Source organism: Pongo abelii, chromosome 4 (genome assembly GCF_028885655.2).
Source record: "Pongo abelii isolate AG06213 chromosome 4, NHGRI_mPonAbe1-v2.0_pri, whole genome shotgun sequence".
Taxonomy (NCBI): Eukaryota; Metazoa; Chordata; class Mammalia; order Primates; family Hominidae; genus Pongo; species Pongo abelii.
In genome coordinates, this window is record NC_071989.2 from 176,192,311 (window position 1) to 176,216,737 (window position 24,427).

General features: G+C 37.4%; 1 protein-coding gene across 8 annotated transcripts in view; it reads left to right on the plus strand.

Moving 5' to 3' along the window:
* The window catches only part of TENM2 (teneurin transmembrane protein 2), a 1,285,801-nt gene that overhangs the window by 333,743 nt on the left and 927,631 nt on the right, over positions 1 to 24,427 (plus strand). The window lies entirely within an intron of this gene.

Here is a 24,427-nt window from a genome sequence, read left to right on the forward strand (position 1 = left end):
CCAAATAATTAGTACTAAAGTAAGAAAATTCTGGTGAGAGAGAACTGCAACTACGTTTAAACGTACAAATAAAGGTGAATCCCATTTGGAGTAAAGAACGTCCAGATGTCTTCAAAATAAGTGTCCTTTCTCCTCCACCTATTCCCTGTCCTGAGTCTCATTTTCATGCTCAACAAGACCCTCTACCAGATTATGTCATCCCCCACCCCAATACAAAAGGGTTTTGTTTATAAGTGTTGAATGACTGACATATCCTCTCAGCATTGCCATATAGAGTGGCAAATAATGTTGGAAGGAAATTGGGCATTTTGGAAAGGATTCATATGAATATTAATTATATGAGTGTGGGCTCCAAAATCCCTTTCATTAGGTTTTTCCCACCTGCATTCCTAAAGAATTGAATGTTTGTTCTTCTGTTATGCTTATCAGTAAATTCTTAATTTTGTTAAAGAAAAAAAACAGATCCAGGGCAAGTGCTTACATTATCACCATCATCTGCTTGAAGCCTGAATTTCATTAAGTAGATTGTTAATAAAATGAGGAATGATATATCACAACTGCAATGCTGTGTCTCCCAAAGTTAATGAAGAGTTATTATTTTATAGACGACAAATTAAAAGGCTGTTAAAATAGTTGGTAAGACTGTCAACGGATTTAGCAACATTCCAATTAAAAATAGGGCATTAAAGAGAATTAAAATCTTGAATTTGGAGAAATGAGAAAATATGCTTAATATGTGATTTAATATAGTTAAGAGCCCTGGAATCTTTACATAAGATGAGATGGATGTCGTTTTAAAGATATCGTGACACATTTTTGCAAAAATAGGACATCACCATCTAATGTAATTTCACAGAGTTGATGAACAATTTGTTTGCCATTAAAATTATATTTTTAAATGTATAAGTAATAAAGCAATAATATTTTAATATATATTATTATAAAGATATGATATTTGTAGCCTTAATATATATTAATGATATACACATTTACATATCACCCATTTCTAACAAATCAATAGTTTTCATTTTTTTCATTTTCACTGAAGTACTTATCTATCTGGATACATTTTTATACAAAAAATAGATTTTGATACAAAAGTTACACTTTTGTCTGCTTTTTTCAATTATTCCTCAGTCTTACATATCTTAAATATTTTCCTTTTTAATCATTAAACACCATTAATTGAGTTGATGTGCTACATTTTACTTAACCATTCCTTTCTTGGTTAGTTAGGTCCCTTCCACTTTTTACTATAATAAATAACATTCAAGAAACATTTTCATATACATTTCGAGTAAGTTTCTGGAAATGAGATTACTAGATCAAAAAATATTAATGCTTTTGTGGTTGTTTAAACATTATCAAACTGCTTATCAAATGACTTTTATCATTTTACACCAGTAACTTAACTACAGTTGTAATTCAATGACAAGGTGGATAGGATTTGATGGCATCATTATTTTATAATTTTTGCAAAATTAGTAGGTAAGTTGGTACCATATGTTTGTTAACTTATTTTTAACCAATCTGCTCCAAGAATTTCACAGATAATTAGATAACATGACCGTTTTCTCTATTAATTTGGTTTTCTATATTCTTTGACAAGTGGTAATATGCAAGGTGCCCCACATATGATGTCGTAATTTTCTTTTAGCAGATTTTGGAGGTATTCACAGAATTGAGATTAAGCGTAGCTCAAACAAACATACCCATGGAATGAATAAATGAAATAATATTTAATAGAGTAAGACAGAAAGTGTTTAGAAACATGTTATAGAGTCAGTAACAGGTATAGTGAGGATGATTTTTTTCAAGGTGTGCTAAACTTGAAAATTGACCCTTTTTATGAGTATTTCAGGAGCTAGAGAATCCCTCCTATTCCTAAAACAAAGGTGAAGGAGAAACAGGGAAAGACAGAGACCTCTAACAAACAGAATGAATAGCTGAAGTGGACGGGCTGTCTCTGGGAGTGGGCATTCTATAGAATGCAAGCAGTGAGGGTAAACAAATGCTTTTTACATTTCCCATCCTTGTTAAATGAAAAAGAAAATTAGGAACAATTGTAGCTAGAGTTATAGAAATCCACCTTGTGAAATAGAGACCTTGGGTCCAAAGCGTCTATTTGCATTTCACTGTTTCTGCCTGGAACAAGTCTGTTAGCATGGCTCACTCCCTACTCCCTGCAGGTCTCTGCTCAAACATTATCTCTCCCTGCCTACTCTCTATAAAACATAAAGCTCTGTGTACCCTACTTGCCATTCCATTCACTCCCTGTTTTTTTTATCATTCCTCATGCTTCTTGATCTAAGATTTGCTTATTTGCTTATTTATTTACTCATCTATATACTGCAAGAATGTAAGCTTCATAAAGGCAGAAATACGTACTGTATCCCTACAACTTGATAGAACAATGTCTGGCATGTAATGGATGCGTCATAAATATTTGTTGAGTGAAAGAATGAATGAATGAATTGTGCAAGATCACCAATGGATAAGTTATCCAAACTCTGGTTGATGTAGCCAACCTGATAAAAATCAGTGACCATTCCAGTGCAGAGTTGTACATGAGCAGATGCAGTATTGGGGCCACAACACTGTGTAAGGTTGGATCTGGAATTAAACCTTTCTTGTAATCATATCTGCCTAAGTGTTTCTTTCTTTCTTTCTCAAGAGGGATTAAAGACAGATTCTAGAAGCTCACTGTATATTATTTTCAGTTAGGTATGGGTATCCATACATGTTTACTTGTACATGTGTGTATACACATACATATACATAGGTACAAATATATACACACACATATCCACACATCCCCACACATATGTTTGTATATGTGTATTAAGTTCACTTTAGTAAACTCTGTAGAGGATATTCCATTGAGTACAATCGGTAGAGTCAGATAATATCGACCAATATTTTTCTGTCTTTTTAAAGCTTGTTAAGAATTTCTTGAGACATTGTAATGGAGAAAAGCCTGGAACAAGTGAATTTAAATTGATAATAACAGTTAGAATCTGGTACTCATATTGTGTAAGACAGAGTTATAACTGTGTAAAGAGTTCTGCTTTTTTGTGGCTAGTTGTGCTCTTCTAAGGGTGTTGCCAAAAAAAGAGCACACAGTCAACAGTGTCCCAGCCTTCCTCTGCACACCCCCCAATACCAATGTCTTCTTATGTCTCAGTCCTCTCCTCATCATCCCTTGGTCACTTTTCAGCCTTTATTTTCTTATCGCATTGATAACTTGTAGTATCGCTAACCCTTGACACTCATCCCATCTACCATTCCCGTAAACCAGTAGACGTCCCTAATTTAAAATGGCCATGTTCATCAAAGGCAGAAAATCTGCTTCCTCTCAGCAGTCAATAATGCAACTAGAAAGGATCCCTTCAGTAGGTTCATGATTCTTCCTATTCAAGAAATGGCCGTTGGTGGTTTGCCTTTGACATCAATTGATGTTATTTTTATATTTAATTCTTATTCATTTTTTAAAACTTTCCTTTCTCAATTCTAAGTCAAATCAGCACTAAACTGTCTGTGTGGTGGTTACATATCTTAGTTGCTGTTTCATCCTACCATAGAATGGAGACTCATAATGCTAGAGGAGACCATGAAAAGACCAACTCATCAACCCTACAGTTAATCACTAAGAGAATTGAGCTCTCTTGCCACCTACCTTTCTATCAGGAAATGGATCCCTGAGCATCTCTCTATTATTCCTTTTGTGTGTTGTGCTCAATGGAAATTTTCCACATCTCCATCTCTGTGACTCCACTGTCAAGAGCAATCTCTTAGGCACTGCCTGCCATTGTGATTATTGCCAATATCACTGAATTAAGGTAATCAGGCCACATTCATCGCATGCACTTGGAGCAGAAGCTGAAACCACAGGTAAAATTGAAATGTCCTGTAATGGCCATTTCTGTGTCGGTTTCCTGTTCCTTTCCCTAAAGTGCATTTGCTTTTGCTTTTCCTCTTTGCCTGCTGAGATCATTGTGTGGGTGTGAGTGTCTGAGGGTTCAGGTTGATAAGTTGCAAAGGGAAGAGGGGATAAAAAGCCACACAGCTTGAATAAATAAATGCATGAAAATATGTGGTACTCTAGCATGCCCTACCGCCATGTCTCCATCACTACACAAGGATGTCCTCATAGATTAACTTCAGCATCAGAATTCCGAAGGCAGAGAAGCAAAAGTAGCAGCTGTGGGAGCTCCCTAAAGTGGAATCGGGCATGACACTCTGAATTTTGAAATTGCAAACCCACAGTTCAGTAGGTTGCAGCAACACAGAATGCAGATGGTGTGTTCCTTTGGATTGTCAGTGTAGTTCTACAGTATATATAAATGGCTTCAGTTCACTCCTGTTGGCTCTGTCATTGCCTTTTAACACCAATGTGTCAGTAAAGCCATGTTGCAGTGACAATCATGTGTTGGTAATGGGGCTCAGAGGAGAATACCTTGAGAAAATTTGAAATTAACCATTTCAGAATAGGAAAGTCTTTTAAATATGATTCATGTTAGAAAAACGAGAAGCATAGTGCACTAGACATACAAGGTTACTACAATAACTTGGATTCACTTAATGCATGTTATGGAATTTAAGAATAGATGAAGTTGTTCTTTTTTTTTTTTTTTTTTTTTTTTTACACAATTACATGTTTTCCCCCATGGTATGAATAAAATGAGATAAGTGCACATTATAACCATCTCAGTGATTAAACCATCTTCTTTTCATCTGTAAATATCATATAATAGCGTTAGAGTAAATACAAGGCTGTAATTAACTTTAAGGCCTTCACTGATGCACTATCAAAATAGGGCCTTACTGCCTTCCAATGGCAGCTGAGTCAAAAAGAACAGTTTCCATTTAGAAATAATGTTTGGAGGTTTTATTCAGGATCCTATGCCTTATTTCCCAACACACAGCCTCAGTGGCCAGTTAGAAATATAGGTTCCCTGCCATTTGCAATATGTCATGCCCCTCCTGGTGTTCCCAACAGCTTTGAGACTCAGAGCCCACAAGTGGAATCTGTGCATGTGAGACTTATTTAAAAAGGAAAGTTTTTTAAATTTTGTGGATTACATTTTTGAGACTGTCAGCTTAGAGTTGTCTTCCATTAAGTTGATAGAACGTGAAGCAATAGGAGAGCAAGTAGGATAATATTTTCTTAGCAGAATGTTATGCCTTGCAAAGGCAACTTGTCATTCGAGCCTTTCTTTTATGGGACATTTAGAGATTTAAAAAAAAAATCTGTCTATTGATTTATATACAGTTGGCCAATTTAAAATGATGACTTTATTTCACTAATGACCAATCAGTGAAAGGAGTTTAAAATCAATTAACTTTGTGTGGGGCCAGGCTGAATATTATTTGTTTCACTGTTGTAGAATGTCTGTAGAATATACTGCTTGTAAAGTATATTGTAGTTAAGGGTCAGATGTCCTAATTCTGCTTTTTAGTTATATGAACTTGAGCAAGTGAATACATTTCTCAGTTTCAGGGTTTTTGGTTTTGTTTTTTTCTTTTAAATGGAGATAATACTACTTTCTTTTGGTTAGTTGGGTGTATTAAATTAGAAAATCCATGTAAACACACTTAACAAGTTGCCTGGCATTTAGAAGTCCTCAGACAGTGTTAACAATGATCATTATTATGTTAATTACATTTACCCATACAACCTAGGATAGCTATAGGGGAAAACCAAAAGCCAACAAATGATTTAGAATCACAGATGGTTAATACTAGGAGGAAAACAACTAGATTTCATTTACCCTGCTTATCGTACAGTTGAAAAACAATACTCAGGGAAGTCTAGGAAGTGACTATCCCAATAACATGCATCTATTTGAAGGAAGAAGCTGCATCAGGGTGCTAGGTTTTCTCCAATCAGCAGTGATTTCTGCTATGCCATGTGGCTTTCAAATGTATCTGCTTAAAAATTAACCGGATGACTTGTCTTTGAAAGTAGAATTACTTCAGTGTCACCTCACTTTATATTCAAACCTACCTAGAACCTATTAAATGGCTGGAATCAAGGGACCAGTTAGTATGTATGATATAACCGTTGGTAATAAGCAAGGTCACTACTGTGTTAAACACTATATGCAACCAATCTTTGACCATTCATTCTGCAAATACTTATTAAAACCTCTGGTGTGTCAGGCACTCTACTAGAAGTAATGATAGTTAATATGTGTTGAACACTTATGACACGTCAGGCCATAGGCTAAGAACTTTGCTTATGTAATCTAGTTTGACTCTAACAGAAATCTTACCAAATAAGTACTTCTATTAGTCCCACTTTATGATATGATGAAAAACAAAAATCAAATAAGAAACAAGTCCTCATTCTATCTTAACAGATGATCTGCTGTGCTTATAGCCTCAGGAATAAAAACAATGTTTGTCTTCTGGCACATAGATGATTCCCAATAAAATATTTGTTTAATGGATTGGCATACAGCCTAATGGAAATTAAATACAGATAAAAATTAATACAATAAAACTAGTCCAGGCAGTACAAAAACCAGCACATTGAAATATAGTTAGGACCCAAAAGAAGAAATGGGCTTATTCAGGAAAGGCCTGAATTGACAGATTCTACAGGTAAATCCTGACTTAAATGACATTTTAGATCCTTGCCTTCTTTTCCTTTGATAGACACAGAACGAGATCATTCAGGGCCTAGCCATATAGGAGTGCTATGGTTTGAATGCTTGTTCCCTCTAAAACTCATGTCGAAGTTTAATTGCCATTGTAACAGTATTAAGAGGTGGGACCTTTAAGGCATGATTACGTCACGAGAGCTCTGCCTTGAGGGGTGAGATTAATGCCATTATAAAAGAGCGAGTTGAGCCCTTTCTTGCTCTCTTGCTCACTTGACACCTTGCCTTCCAACATGTTGATGACACAGCAAGAAGGCCCTCACCAGATGGTGGCACTTTAAAATTGGACTTGCCAGCCTCCAGAACTGTAAGCCAATAAATTTCTGCTCATTATAAATTACCCAGTCTCAGCTATTCTGTTATAGTAGCACAAAACAGACTAAGACAGGGGACAACTTATTTTTTATGGTTGTTCAAATCTTTGTTTTCAAGTATCCTTTTTACTTTTAGAGGAATTTTTTCCTATAAAGACAAAAAAACAAACAGAAAAAAAAAAACACTAAAATCTAGAACATACCTGCAGTGCTGATTTCCTGTTTTGTTCTTTCAAGTCACTTCCTTAGGATAAAAAGCCACTACTCTGAGCATTTAGAGCCCCTGAAATAAATTCTTCATTTTCAAATGACCTTATAAGAAGGGACTAGAAAATTGCTAGATAAGTCAGAAAAGATTTTTATTTTAAAAAATTTATGCTCTTCTCTTGAAATTATATTACAGTTCTAGCTGTGATATGTATTCACAAAATTAAAAAAAAAAAAGATAATCCAAGAGTAAGATGCAAACTCATTTTTTTTGGCCTGTGTATGAAAATAGACAAAGAAAAATATAGGGCATTTTGGGGCTGTTTAGGCCAGGATAAAAAAGGAAATGGGTGTCATTCCTGAAGCTTCTCTCTCTGGCCTGCTTTTTCCTTTTCTATCTGGAGGCTGACAGATAGGAATCACATAGAAGTTATTTTGAAGGTAATTTTATATGGAGTGGAGACATTTTTCCCCTTCTGCAGACATAAGCCTTGAGAATTTATCACCAGCTTCAAGGTAAGAAACTTTTTTGCCATGAATTTGTCTGCTCTAACGTTCCTTAACTTTGGTCTCTCAGCCAACAACTTGCCCCTTGTTTCCAGCCCAGTGGTTAGGTGGTTTGCTAAGGTAGAAGGGAAGCAAAGCAGCTTAGGCTGGGGCAGCCAAAATATCCATCCATCCCTGCTTTGTGTTATGCTTTCTCTGTATATGAACTCTAGGTTAGTTTTACCTGCTCAAACTTTGTTTGTTTCCCCTTAATGTCTGCCTGGGCATTGAATCTGTTGTCTTGCTACCTTGGCTTTTTTTTTTTTTTTTGGGGGGGGGTGTGCGGCGGGGGTGGTGGGGGATGGAGTCACTCACTCTGCCACCCAGACTGGAGTACAGTGGTGTGATCTCGGCTCACTGCAACCTCTGCCTCCCGGGTTCAAGCAATTCTCCTGCCTCAGCCTCCCTAGTAGCTGTGACTACAGGCATGCACCACCATGTATGACTAGTTTTTTTGTATATTTAGTAGAGACAGGGTTTTACCTTGTTGGCCAGGCTGGTCTTGAACTCCTGACCTCAAGTGATCTGCCCACCTCAGCCTCCCAAAGTGCTGGCATCATAGGCGTGAGCCACCGCACCCGGCTGCTGCGTTGGCTTTTATGTCTTCTTGACACTCTTTGATTTGTGTGTTTATGATGCTCATGTATTTAAGTGCTCAAAAATATTTGTTTTTTGTTGTTGTTGTTGTTGCTGTTGTTTTTTGTTTTTTTTGTTTTGTTTTGTTTTGCTTTTAAAGAAAAAACATCTATCAGGGGCCCACAGTGAGTCATATCTCAGCCTTCAGTGCACTTGGCTTTGTATTCTGGCCCTGTTAGCCACCCATACCACGGAGAGAGAAAGGAAACACCACCCAAACACTTGGGTTCTAGATTCTAATATATCACATTCAAATCCCACTGCGTTGCTCCCTGACTGTGTGACCTCAGCTATGCAAGTTTTGTGTACCTTTTCCTTTCTTTCTTCTGTAGGGTTGTGAAGAGCAAATGAGACGGCTCATATGAAATGTTTAGCCCAGTGCTCAAGAACTCTTAATTACCTTTTCCCGCCCTCCTTTTTTTATAATCTCCCCATTCTTCCTTGAAGGTGAAAATAAACATCACTGTCCAAAAGAAAAACAGGATGGAATCAAGATTAAATGATTAAAGCTGGAATTTTCCTTTTATGTACTTAACCAGTGGGTCATTCAAGGTACTTCACAATTTGTTGAGAGAACCATTAAACACCATTAGTGGGTCATCTGCCACTGACTTCAAAACTATAGTCTTTAAAACCCAGCCAAATAGGGAAATCATCTTAATAGCTCTGATCACTTTGATTTGGGCCAGAAGGCCGTGGTGACAGATGCACTAAGCATCTCATAAATAGCGGGGTATTTCCTTTAGCAATTATAATTCACAGAATAGAAATAGTCATGTGCTATTATTATGTAATATGATATCACTTAAAAATGTAAAACTGTCACGGGGCATTCTGGCCAACTGGCCCTGCACCTTTAACCACACTTCAGTTTGTTCTGGTCTCATCTAAATGACCCTCAGATCATAAAGTGTCTTTTTCTCCTTCAAATTGTGAAAGGAGGATTTATACTAGTACAGCATATAGAGCTCGACCGAACTTTTGAGACTATCTAGACTTTTAAAAGTCCTTTATGAGATGTATTATTCTAGTTTGGTCTTCTGAATGTACAGATAAAGAAGCTGATTTAGAGCAGTGAGTTGGTTTGGCATGGCTAAATGGATAGTAAGCGGCTGGTTCAGAATTTGAACGACATCGTCCTAACTAACCAAGATTAAGCTGAAAAATAAAACCTTTGTTTTATAGATACAGATATGTGTGTATATGTGTATGGTGCATACATATATATATATAATATGTATGTTATATGTGTATATATGTATGTGGATATATATATTCCCCTCCCTAAAATAGTGCTGAGATGTGTCCTCTGAATATCTAACACCTCTGAGTTTTTTGTTGTATTTTTTTCCTAAATGCAATCAGCTTTTACTCACTGATAATAAAAATTGCATGTGCTAATTTTGAAGAAGTCAAAAAATTGAGAAGAGTAGAAAAAGAGCCAAAATCGCCTGAAATTTCAGAATTATCTGTGAAAGTTTTGATAAGTGTTACACGGGTATATTTAAAATTTCATAAAAATATAAGTAGAACTCCTGGAGAAAAATCAGTGATTAGTTCTTACTCCCAGGTCCTACATTCTAACTCAGAGCATATAGTACAGGAAAATGATAGGATTCAAAATGTGGTTCAGGAAATGCAAATATCAACGTCACCTGTGAACTTCAGAGAAATGTACGAAGTCAGAACCTCCCCAAGGCTTACGGAATCAAGAGCTCTGAGGGTGGGGCATAGTGATCTGGGTCTTAACAAGTCCACCAGACAATTCTGATATAAGGTCAAGCTAGAGAACCTATGGCATGATGTATTAGTCTGAAAGATCTGAGTTTGAATTCTTCTTAGCCCTGACCTTCATTGGATCATGACCTTAATTAAGTTAGTCACCCAACTGTTCCTCATGGTGAAGTGAAGATAATATTTACCTTAAAGAGTTCTGAAGATTAGATATAAGTTACATGAAGCATTAAATCCAGAGACTAGTCCATTGTAGAAGCTCAATCAATGACAACCATTATAGAAGGCCACCATTGCTTTCATCAGCAGCTCAGTTACACAAGTCATTTTTGAGAGATGCAGTAGCATGCACTCTAGGAGAGAAACACACTGTTGTTAATATTTAAAATATTTCAAATAGCATTACGGCCAGAGAAATACGATCCATCTAATTCGCAATTTGTATTCCTCGGAAGCAACATATAGTTCTTCATTGCCAAGTAGGTCTTCTTTCAAAGATGGATAGGTAATTTTTTTCAAAATATTTTAATCCATATAATTTGAGCAAATAATCGGGGACATGAGATTCTACAATGAAAGCTCTGTTTTGATCACAAAACTCCAAACTGCAAATGTGAGAGTGTGTGTAATTCCGTCTTTCTCTTTTAATTTATGGAAAAAACACTAAATTGAACCAGGTAGTTGAATCCTTCTTTCAAGAAGGATTAACAGTCATTGAGACCACAATGTATTTGGATAGAACAAGAGGGAAAAAACCATGGAAATAAATATGAAATAGAAATAAACATGGTTGTGTTTTTAGTGGTATTTGCAATGCCTTACAATATTACTAATATGATAATAATCATATTAGTATTCCACTTTCAGGTACATTGATCTTAACGAAGATTACTGAAATGATTTATAGGAAAAAAGAAACAAGGTGAATTTAGTAAGGTGCCAGACAACTGCCCTCTGAGTCTATAAAAGTGTTCAGATGGACCGAATTCGGCTTAACCTGACCCAGAGTGGCACATTACAAGAAACTGCCTCAGTCTTACTCAAGTGTGAACCTGGCTCTAGCAGACCCTACTGGATATTAGTTATGGTGATGCTGTATCAAGTCTATGGAGTGTTCATTCCCCTTCCATCTCTGATCCATGTCTTTTAATCTCTTAAATTGAGAACGAATTGCTATTAAAAACTTCCAGTGATTTCAGACAGATTCTTTAAATATAAACCAATAAAATGAAATAATGCAATGACAATATTTAAGTAGGAATATTATGGCAGATAAATTCTTGGAGGTTTACTGCTAATGGCCACTTGACATTTTTAAATAGAGCATTTCAGTAAATCACTGAAAATTAGTCGACAAGAATTTATATTCATCTATTTAAATGATACTTATAAATAAGTAAATACAATTTAAATATAGTTTGAGTGATGCTGGAATTTATAGCAGGAAATGTCCTAGTGTAGGTTTTTGTTCTAATTTCAGATCAAGTCAACAAGCAACTATTGTAGTTGCTTTGTTCCCAGGACCAGGGAAGTGTGCTAGTTCCTGCAGACCCACAGAGGAGAAAAGCCCAATTCTGCAAATCCAGTAACTCACTGCCCATGTTAAAGTATATCACCCTTTACCCCAGAAAACCTCCTTTCTTTACCACACAAGTGGACTTACAAGACTTCCAGGTTAGAATTTAGAAATGCTCCTAATTATATCTTGTGGGTTTTAGCTTGCATACATTTCAAGAGCTATACACTGGTCAGGGGTTTATAATAAATACCAGTGGCATATTTTAATTATGTACATATTCATTCATTTCACAAATATTTACTATGCATGTTCTCTTATATTCCAGACGTTGTTCTGGCATAGAAGATGGTAACGGTGAACACAGCAACATCTGTTCTGCCCTGAACATATAGTTTATAGTTGAGAGATCAACCATGAACTTGTAAATTTTAAAAAAAGATAATTTCAGTTAATGGTGAGTTGTTAAGGAAAAAATAAATGGAGCAATGGCATAGAGAGAGCACCTTTGGAGAGAGTTAAGGAAAGGACCCTTTACATGGACCTGTCTGAAAAGATCTCTCTGGAAAGGTGACATTTGAATTGGAGCATGAAGGAGGAGCAGAAGCTTGAACGGCGGCCAGGAGGGTGAGGGGCATTCTGAGTGAAGAGTGGTAAGAGTACAGGCTTGAAGAAGGAGTGTTCTCAGTATAGTGCAGGGTTAGAGAGAAAGGTCAGTGGGGTTGGACTTCATGACGAGACAGGGAAACTGTCCTATAAGATGAGTTTGGTAAGGAAAGCAGGATATATTTGATAGTCTTCTAGAGAACATAATTTACTATGTTTTGATATTATAGTGGGAAATCATTAGATCTGAGGCATGGAAGTACATCTACTTTGTTATTAAATTTCTGGAAATGGCCAAAAATCGTAGTAATTTTATACATACTCTTAAAATCTGACAAAGGGCTAATATCCAGAATCTACTATGAACTCAAACAAATTTACAAGAAAAAAACAACCCCATCAGAAAGTGGGCAAAGGATATGAACAGACACTTCTCAAAAGAAGACATTTATGCAGCCAAAAGACACATGAAAAAATGCTCATCATCACTGGCCATCAGAGAAATGCAAATCAAAACCACAATGAGATACCGTCTCACAACAGTTAGAATGGCAATCATTAAAAAGTCAGGAAACAACAGGTGCTGGAGAGGATGTGGAGAAATAGGAACACTTTTACACTGTTGGTGGGACTGTAAGCTAGTTCAACCATTGTGGAAGTCAGTGTGGCGATTCCTCAGGGATCTAGAACTAGAAATACCATTTGACACAGCCATCCCATTACTGGGTATATACCCAAAGGACTATAAATCATGCTGCTATAAAGACACATGCACACGTATGTTTATTGCGGCACTATTCACAGTAGCAAAGACTTGGAACCAAGCCAAATGCCCAACAATGATAGACTGGATTAAGAAAATGTGGCACGTATACACCATTGAATACTATGCAGCCATAAAAAATGATGAGTTCATGTCCTTTGTCGGGACATGGATGAAACTGGAAATCATCATTCTCAGTAAACTATCGCAAGGACAAAAAACCAAACACCGCATGTTCTCACTCGTGGATGGGAATTGAACAATGAGAACACATGGACACAGGAAGGGGAACATCACACTCTGGGGACTGTTGTGGGGTGGGGGGAGTGGGGAGGGATGGCATTAGGAGCTATACCTAATGCTAAATGATGAGTTAATGGGTGCAGCGCACCAGCATGGCACATGTATACATATGTAACTAACCTGCACATTGTGCACACGTACCCTAAAACTTAAAGTATAATAATAATAATAATAATAATAATAAAGTAGGATAAAGTCGGCCAGGCGTGGTGGCTCACGCCTGTAAGCCTAGCACTTTGGGAGGCCGAGGCGGGCAGATGACGAGGTCATGAGATCGAGACCACCCTGGCCAACATGTTGAAACCCCGTCTCTACTAAAAATTCAAAAATTAGCCAGACGTGGTGGTGCACGCATGTAGTCCCAGCTACTTGGGAGGCTGAGGCAGGAGAATCACTTGAACCCAGGAGACGGAGGTTGCAGTGAGCCGAGTTCACGCCACTGCACTCCAGCCTGGTGAAAAGAGCGAGACTCCATCACAAAAATAATAAGAATTATTATTTTATATACATATAGATATATATAAAATAAAGTCAAGCCTCCTAAGTCATGTACAGTTTACATATTGGGGAAAACCCCAACTCAGTCATCACTTCAATGCAAGAAGCATGTATAATTACAAAAGTACTCAGCCAGTCTTTTGAAAGATACAATACTGATGAAGAAATAGTTTCTGTCTCAAGTAAGCTGCATGCTATTAGAGAAAGAAGCTATATGTAATTACCTATGATATACAATTTTAATGAAATAAATTCTATATTGGAAGCCTAAAGGAAAACCCAGCAAATTCTGAATAACATTAAACATTTATTCTTTTTTTTAATTTTATTATTGTTATACTTTAAGTTTTAGAGTACATGTGCACAACGTGCAGGTTTGTTTCATATGTATACATGTGCCATGTTGGTGTGCTGCACCCATTAACTCGTCATTTAGCATTAGGCATATCTCCTAATGCTATCCCTCCTCCCTCCCCGCACCCCACAACAGGCCCCGGTGTGTGATGTTCCCCTTCCTGTGTCCAAGTGTTCTCATTGTTCAATTCCCACCTATGAGTGAGAACATGCGGTGTTTGGTTTTTTGTCCTTGCGATAGTTTGCTGTCATTAAACATTTATTCTACAAATATGTTTTGATTGCCTGGCACATATCATAAAGGATACAGTGGTGAACAAAACATGCCTGGCTCTTGCTCTTAATGAGTTTGTAGTTCAGTTGGGGAGGCAGGAATTAAATATGAAATATAGTCACAAATTGGAATAAATGCAAAAAGCAGGAAAGAATAGCACTTAAGACAGTATCTGGCACGTAGACACCCAATAAATACCAGTTGAATAAATTGTTGTTTATAGTAGAAAAACAGGGATTAACATGCCTTAGAGAGAGCATGTTCAGAAAAAGCCTCCCCGAGGATTTACCACTAAAGTTGAGGTCAGAAGAAGTGAAGGAATAATCATTTCAAAAGATTTGGAGATGAGATGGCTTCTAAGCAGAGGGTACAGTAGAGATCCAGGGATGGAAAAGAGTTCTAGAATGTGTCATAAAGACAGAGACATGATGTTAGAGAGGAAGAGAATGGTGAAATAGGGTAGAGTATTGCAGGTCATGAGAAGTTATTTTATAAGTCAGTATGTAAGCCATTGTGGGGCTTTGTATGTTTAAAAAATCATCCTAATTTCTGCAAAACGAATTGACTATGTGGGGATAAGAGATGATGTTTGTGATGATATTGTATGAAATTAGGTTAAAAAATGATGGTGATGTAGGCTAAGATAGTGAGAGTGCAGATGGATGAAAGTGGCTGAATCAAAAGGGTTTGCAGAGGCAGCCACTGGATATAGTGGAATGGTGCATCTTCTGTCTTCCAGTTATTTAAGCTAAAAGCTTGGCGTTATCCTTAATTTATTGCATCATGAAGTGTGAACTTGTTAAAAAAATCAGTTTTCTTATTTCTCTGCTCATAACCCATTCCAATAGTTTAATAGTTTCCCATATCGTTTTTTTTTTTTTTTTTTTTTTTGGACGGAGTTTTGCTCTGTTGCCAGGCTGGAGTGCAGTGGTGCGATCTTGGCTCACTGCAACCTCTGTCTTCTGGGTTCAAGTGATCCTCCTGATTCAGCCTCCTGAGTAGCTTGGACTACAGGCGTGCACCACCATGCCCAGCTAATTTTTTTGTATTTTTAGTAGAGATAGGGTTTCACCAAGAGATGGGGTTTCTTAACCTGGTGATCCACCCGCGTTGGCCTCCCAAAGTGGATTACAGGCGTGAGCCACCACACCTAGCCAGTTTCCCATATCTTTTGAAGAATTGAAACTCTTAAGCCCCTAAAAGCTCTTCCCACTTATTAAATTTCTGAATCATTCTCCTACTAGCGTCCCTTTAGTTAATCTGAGCTGCCTCACTGGCCTTCTCCCAGCATTCAAATAAAATAATCTCACTACCTCATGGTATTTTCCCTAGCTGTTCCCTCTAGCTGGAATGCTCATTCTCTAGACAGACACTTGAAGATTTTACTTCCTTCAGCTCTTGGCTGAAATAGCACCTAAACAGTGAGGTCTTCCCTAGTCACTTTATCTAAATGTCCTGACCCTCCTTCTCAGTATACTCTATCCTGTTTCTCTGCTTTATTTTCTTTTTAGTGTTTATCAGTATTTAACAAAGTATATATTTTGTTTAGTTTTAGCTTTTTTGGCTTGTCTTCCCACTAAAATAAATGCACTGAGAACTGGGTCTTGTTATTTGTTTATTACCATATCCATGATGTCTAAAATAGTGACCAATACATGTTGGTTGAATGAATAAATACATGACAGTAGTTGGAGAAAGGAGTTAGTACCTTCCAGAATAAATGTTGCTATAATAACTAAAGTTGATTGGCCATTTGAAAACAGGTCAGTTGTTGAGTTATTGGCTTCATGCAACAACAACCCCTGTGGGAGATGAGTCTGGGTAGATAGAGTTGGGACTGGTTGGAAGAATCTTGAATAGCTTGTCAAGAAGTTTGGACATGGTCTTATGGAGTGTTAGAATCTATTAGAAAATTTTTAAAGAGAGAGGTGGCGGTAGCGGGCTGAGTGAGGTGGTTCACGCCTGTGATCTCAGCACTTTGGGAGGCCAAGGCGGGTGGATCATGAGGTCAGGAGATCGAGACGATCCTGGCTAACACGGTGAAACCCCATATCTACTAAAAAAAAAAAAAAAAAAATTAGCTGGGCATGGTGGCGGGCACCTGTTGTTCCAGCTACTCGGGAGGCTGAGGCAGGAGAATGGTATGAACCTAGGAGGTGGAGCTTGCAGTGAGCCGAGATCGTGCCACTCAGGGCCAGACTCAGTCTCAAAAAAAAAAAAGAGAGAGAGAGGTGGCATACTCTCCTTATGTTTTTGTTAATAATTTTGGAAATGGTGTGGAGCAAGGAGCTTGAGTGGGTAGACATTGGAATTAGGAAAAATCTGTTGAGGAAATTATTGAATTGATCCAGCTATGAGATGTATGAGAAATGTTGAAGCTGAAAATTCAGTTTTAAAAATAGAAATAGAAAGAAGAGGAAGAGATATGGGGGATAGAAATTATGAGTTCTTGCTTATAGTAGTGATTACTGTTGGATTTAAAGACATTCTTTCTCACTAAGACAATTTCTTTAGTTTTTCATATCCCTAATTCCTCATAAAGCGTTTGTGTCAGTGGATGGTCTTGAATATTGAAATCTACCCTGAGTACTCTAGTACCGTTTATTATAAAACAAATTATGTTACTGTCCTGGCTAAAGCATCTAAAACTTTCCTGAAATGTTTTTCAGCAGCAAGTTCACTGGATTTTTGGAAAATCTCAGTTCTTTTTGTTTCTGTCATTTACCAGACATGTGACCTTGAGTATGTCATTTAACTTCTCTAAATGTTGTTTCCCTGTAGTATAAAAGAACATCTTGGGAAGAGGATACCGGTGACTTATATTCAAATAGCTAAAGTGTTGTTATAATTATAATAGCCAACCTTAATTGAGTGCTTGATAAATGACCAGCCTCGTGTCCATCACATCCTCACAGTAACACTATCAGTTTGGCATCATTGGTTAAATATTCCTGTTTTACAGTTGAGGAAACTGAGATGCAGAGAAGGTATTCTGTTTACATAGGGATGCTTAGTTATTGGTGAAGTCTGGATTTGAATCCAGTCTGTCTGACTCTAGATCTTACACTTTTAAAAGCTATATGCTTGCTGAAGTAGAAGTAGAAGACTTGTAGCAGTTCCAACTCAATATAAGGAAGAGCTTTCAAAAGGCAGAGCGGGAACGAGCTGTTTTCACAGAGAGTGGTCCCCCTGTCATAACACAACTTCAAGCAGAGACTGGGCACTCATGAGTATCCAGTGCTTGCATTCCACCAAGTGTTTGGCAAGGAGATCCAAGACCTAAAATGGCAGCTGAGTTAGATGGCTTTGAATCCCTTCATGCTTTAGATTAGATGCTCCAAATCTGAGGATCCAGGAGACAACAGCAATGCTCATCATAATTTCTATTTCCTCTTATTTGCTATAGCATTTGAGGTCCATAGCAATTTTCTAGCATTTCTCACTTAACATTCTTATGTTTGTATCTTACTCCTCTATCAAAATTTTGAGGACAGGAAGTACGTTTCATTCTTCCATGTTTTCTCTGATGCATAGACATAAGTTTTGGTCAGTACAGGCTTTTAAGTCGTATTGTGTATGTATTACCTATTGAAAAGCATTATGGGCCAGGCGCGGTGGCTCATGCCTATAATCCCAGCACTTTGGGAGGCCGAGGTGGGCAGAACATGAGGTCAGGAGTTCAAGACCAGCCTGACCAACATGGTGAAACCCCGTTGCTACTAAAAATACAAAAATTAGCTGGGCATGGTGGCACATGCCTGTAGTCCCAGCTACTCGGGAGGCTGAGACAGGAGAATCAGTTGAACATGGGAGGTGGAGGCTGTAGTGAGCCGAGATCATGCTACTGCACTCCAGCCAGGGCAACAGAGTGAGACTCTGTGTCAAAAAAAAAAAAAAAAAAGAAAAGAAAAAAGAAAGAAAAAAAGAAAAGTATTATGAAGAAATAATTTGCTTAATTCTACTTAAATATCAGTTGAAAGAAGAAATTATTTCAAAAATGAATAGCTAAATCTGAAAGGTCCTATCAACTGGCAACTCTTTCAGGATAGAAAGATGGATAGATAGTGCCTATGAGATTATGATCATGGCCCTTTAACTGCCCTCAACGCATGAATGCGCCTACAGAAGTGAGGACGTGGAAAGTCTAAATCTCTTCATCCCACTTGAGAAAGATCAATTTACAATGTAGGATATTCTGTCATCTTAAGATAATCAAAAACTAGACTTTTCTTTGTTGGGTGCGAAGAAGGAAGATGGAGAACCTCTTCTGTTTGCAAGATATATTTTGAAAGAGTGTGAATACAATGATGGCAAATGCAACTCTTCAAGAGATGCACCATTGAAATAAAAGTGGTAAAAGTGAGACCCATTAAATGTGAGCACCATTGAGTCAAGCTGCATATAATTATCACAGAAGATAATACGGAAGCAGAGAATGTCGTTAATGATTTCTCAGAGCCCAAGTGGTGTGGAAAACAACTCTGAGTGCATTTACTCCTCCTTTTGTGTAGCCTATCACAATGTAAAATTGAGGGGGCACCTGGCATTAAATACTGTATTTACGAAAATGCAGTAAAAAAATCAAGATAGCATTTAGTGTATTGTTCTTATACAAAAGAGAGAGAAGGAAAAAAAATTGCCTTTATCGACCAACGTATTCCAATTATGATGTTTTATTTAAATAATCACAAACGGGCAATTTGTTCAAAGTTATTTCTATATTCCCAGCATGAAATAATCCCCTATCCACTCAAGTTTTTTTATGACTCTAAGATGGGATAAGTAGAACCATAATTACAGGAAAAAAATTTGGGCGTTACGATTGTAGTCCAAAGTGTTGGGGCATTCACTTTCGTGGCCTCGGCAGTACCGTTTGTCTTTGTTGAGGCTCTGTTTTCCCCCTCACTTTAGCTATGATTTCCTTATGGTATTTTAAATTAATTATCAATACCTTTTATGCCTTTTTATGTTTTTGTTCTACATTTGTATGGATAGCTCTTGCTATTCTTTGTCAAAATTGCTTCCTGTGCCTCACGTGCCTCTGAACTACAGTTGGATCATGATGAGGGTTTCTTTGCTGGTAACTGCACCCGCCTCAACAGAAACAAGCTTTGTTCCCTGGAGAACAGCTTTGTGCCTACTGAACCAGAAGCTTCAGCGTTGCAGGGGAAGGGTCGGAAGATGCAAATTCATGTTTGTTTGGCAGTGGACGCTTGGCTCTGCCCCAGTTTCATCCCCATGAGTAGCATACGTTTATTCCTTGGGATTCTTAATGTGACCTATCACTTCAGGAATATCCTGTGCAGGGTTTTATTTGCTTGTACTGGGTTGAGTTCATAAACACTAATCACACAAAAAAACCTAATTAGTGCAACAATGAAAATGGAAGCACTGAACATCTGAGTACTTATGAATAGTCTTTCAGCATTGTTGATTCTGTTAGTTATCTTGTATGTTTTATGTCCTACATATTACAGTAAAGTAATAATATTCTATAGAGACACACTTATCAAGGAAGCCAGGAAGAGAAGATACTGGCTATAGACGTTATGGCGGAGTCCCAAACTGAAGAGACAAATTGATCCTCAGAGTTACATGAAAATACAAGTGATAAACGTGGTAAGAAGTTTGTTTAAAAGGTACAGGGGAATTAAAGAAAAAATGGATGTGAATTTAAACCCCAGAAACAGTAGTGCATGGACTGGAAATTTCAAAATGAATTCATAAGCCATCAGCAAAGATTAAAGCAATATAACAGTGTTATGGGCATTAAGTAAAATGGATAAAGAGAGGAAAACTAATCAGAGAAAGTCTTTCCATAACAGGAAAACTAAGCTGAATCACTAATGGCTTAGTAAGGCAAATCAGAGAAAATGGGAGGGGGAACACTCTTATTGCTTCAGGATTCTAGCCTCACGCCTTTCTATATGTGAGACCCCTACAACTGCTTACCTCACCTCTTAGCCTCGATTTTCTCAACTGCAAAGTAAGCATAATGTTAGCACCTCTCATAAAATTATTTAATGAGATGATGTTCAGATAAAGTTCTTAAAGCAAGGCCTAGTATATGTTGTGGTAGTTGTTGTTATTATTATTATCATTATTAGAAAAATAAATATTTTAGATTACCTGATCAGTGAGCCATGTTCTTCCAAAGTCTTTCAACTGAAAAGTAATTACAAAGAAATTATATGTCTTTGGGCCAGCTAAAATAGGACACGATCATTGAGGGATAGGCAAATGGCAACACTGCAACTGAGTAGAGGACTTCCAGTGAGGTGGAAGAGAGAGGAGAGTTGCCGTCGCGTTCTAGAGGATATGTTTGTTGTTCTTGTCCCTTTGCTCCAGGGGGAAGGATGGGGATCAATCAACATGACAGGGAAGGTATGTCTTTAAGAGTAGGTCTCAAAACAACAAGGCTGCAATAAACCTGCCTCTTAGAAAATCAAAGAGATTTAGAGAATCTATGTCAGCTTTCTAGGCTCATGAGTCCAGTGGGTACCTTGGCTTCACTCTGTATGGCAGCAATATTAGAAAAAAATAGTTCAAATGGAGTTATAATGAAGACATTAAGGCGGGGATATTGACTACCTTGCCTGCATCAGATTATGAGTTGATATACATATGTATTTTGTAACTAAATGTATAGCATGTAAATATTTAAATAAGAATACAGTAATAAATATACCTTATATTTATTGAATCTTTCCTGTGTGCCAGATATTATAAGCGCTTTTATGAATTGTTCTATTTATTGTTCCACCATACCCTGATAATGCAGAATACTTTCATTATTCCAATTTTGACAATGGGAAAATTAAAATGAAGACAGCTTAAGTAGCTTACTAAAGTTCACATAGTTAGGAAAGGGTGGAGTTGGGTTCTAGCCCAGAGTGTCTGCAACTGGCCCCATAATCTTAACCAAACTTAAAAACTGACCTTTAGCAGATCCATGATCACCATATAGATTTGACTGAATGAGAGTAAAATTTTCTTAAAATATGCCTTCAATGTTCCTGTTGAAAGAATTTGCCTTTTGAAAATAAAACAATTTCTTTCCAGATACACTTAATGGCATAAAATTATTAAGTAACATCGACACTAGCTCTACCTCTTTCTCTGAAAATTAGAGTTAAGTGACATTTTCAGACTTTTCTAGGTAGACAATGTGCTTGCTATTCCAGGAATTCTCATTCAATAGTGCATTTATTCTTTCTTTCTTTCTTTCTCTCTCTTTCCTTTTCTTCCTCTCCTGTTTTTTCCTTCCTTTTTTCTTTTGTTCTCATAAATTCATGGAAGTCTGTCAAAGCTGAGATAGCATGCTACGACACATTATATTTTTGCTAGTCGTGAACTCCCTTACAACACATTATCTGGTTTGCAGGTCATATTATTTGAAGGAACAAGCTCTGCTGGTATCTTAAAAGGATACCAAATTGAAGCTCTGATTTGCAAGCAGTTTGCAATCGTCACTCAGGCCATATTTGTCTTTTGAAATCAGAATTTCTGGAGGACTTGTAGGCTTAAAATCTAACAGGAGAAGAAGTTGACAAAATCATTGATGATATTTAACTCAAATTTCATAGCAAGTATTTCGTGTATTACCACATCGGAACCTCTCAGGTTATCATAAATAGGGCTTGACTGTTTTATTAATAGCTTGGTTGGTGTAGCAGTCCATTCTCACATTGCTATGAAGAAATACCTGAGATTAAGAAAAGAAAGGAAAAGAAAAGGTGTTTAATTGGCTCATGGTTCTGTAGGCTGTACAGGCAGCATGGCAGCATCTCCTTCTGAGAAGGCCTCAGGGAGCTTTGACTCATGGCAGAAGGAAAAGCAGGAGCAGGCACTTCACACGGGGAAAGCAGGAGCAAAGAGAGGGAAGAGAGGTGCCACACATTTTAAAATGACCAGATCTCATGAGAACTCGCTCACTGTTGTGAGGAAAGTACCAAGAGGATGGCACTAAACCATTCATGAGAACTCCGCCCCCATGATTTATTTAATCACCTCCCACCAGGCCCCACCTCCAACACTGGGGATCACATTTCAACATGAGATTTGAGCAGGGACACAGATCCAAATTATCAGTTGGCTGGCTAGCAACCTGTGGCTCCGTGGCTTTTTAGGATACCTGTTTTATAAACACACACCCCTGCTTTCACCTCTACCACTACTACCATTTCATTTTGCATACAAAAGAATAAAGCCTAGTTCATCACAGCGATTCCACAATTAGCACCGCAGATGAGACTCATCTTTTTTTTTTTTTTAACTCCTTTGTTTTAAAGATGAGCAAACTAAAGCTAAAAAAGTGACTTGTGAAAGGTGACACAAATCCTTAGAGGTTCAGCCAAGTTCCAAATTCTAGTCTTTCAAAATCCATCCCAGCTGTTTCCACCATCTTATCCCAACAAATCCAACTAATCAAGTTGCTGGCATAATGCTAGTGTTTATTAATCATGAGGGCTCTCCTTCTGTGTATTATTCTCAGGGACCTTATGAATAAAAATGCTGGTTCTCAAGGGGAGTGAGATATGTTGAGCTAGGTGTGCTGGGCTGTGTTCAGCATCCTGTCAGCAGCCCTAATAGAGATACTGTCATGACCTCTTCCCTGCTTTATAAATTAAGAAACCAAGACTTAATAGGCTAACTATCTCAGACCAACAACAGTAAGTCATGGAGTTTCCTTGTAATCCCATCTTATTGATGCCAGACTCTATACAGTGCTGCCTCCCTTGTGTCAAGCTAGAACACATATACATGGTGCTTGCACATTTACAAAAATTCGTCCATTGGCTCATCCAATGTTCTTTTCATTTCTCCTTTTATTTTTTAATTTTTTTTTCGGTCAGGGTGAGGGTCTAGGATAAAGGGTGGATGCAGTGATTTGTAGTTTCTCTGTTTTTTTGCTGGCCACATTCTATAGCAAGCTGATCTCAACGAGCCCTACTTGGGAGAGCTGCTTGGAGTGTGTACCAAGCTGAGGCAGCCATAGCCTTTGATTAAGAGGATAAAAAGGCATCTCTGGTTCCTGTGTGTTTTTTTTTTTCTTTGCTTTTGTTCTTGTCCGCAGGAGTGGTAAGGATGGAGACTGAAGAGGCTCAGTAGGCTGACTGTGAAGAAAGTTGAAGAAAGCCCCTCTGTTATCTAAGGAATAAAAATCACATGTCAGAAGTTTGCAAATGGAAATTTGAACAGAACGGTAGAGAATTCCAAGGCTCCTTATACTCTTTCTAATCAGCAGTTACAAAGCGTAGTCCAGCAAACTTAAATGCCAGCGTATCAAAACTCCCTGTCTTATCGTACCGTTTGAGAATTCCTAATCTGAAAATCTGAAATTCAAAATGCTCCAAAATCCCAAATTTTTTGAGTGTTGACGTAATGATGAAAGGAAATGCTAACTAGAGCATTCAGATTTTCAGATTAGGGATGCTCAATGAGTAAGTATAATGCAAATATTAAAAAAAAAATCAAAAATCTGAAACTCTTCTGGTCCTGAGCTTTTTGGATAAGGGATACTCAATTTGTAGTGTATGTAAGACATATAGCAGGGACAAGAAAAATGAAAGCAAGCAAGTTTACAGTTTGTTTCCCCCTAACAATTAATAAAAAAAAATTAAACACTATGAACATAATTATTCACCTTTAGTAAGCAGTCAACATTTTCAGGCAGAACTAGTTTGTAATTTGACATATTCACCCATTCATTCAAGAAGTATATTGTAACTATATAACACAATAAGTAAGAGATGTTTTCAGCCAACTTACAATTCAAATACAAGGAACAGACATGTTAAAATGTAATTTATAATGAAGAGGCGTAAGTGCTATAATAGAGATATCCATAAAATGATTTGGGAATGTAAAGGCGGAAATAATTATTCCTAAAAATGTTGGCTAAGGTTTTGCAGAGGAATTGACAGTTGAGTTGGGTTTTGTGGAATGAGCAGTCATCTTCCAGAAGGTGAATGGGACAACTCTAAAGCAGATGAAACCCATTGTGTGAAA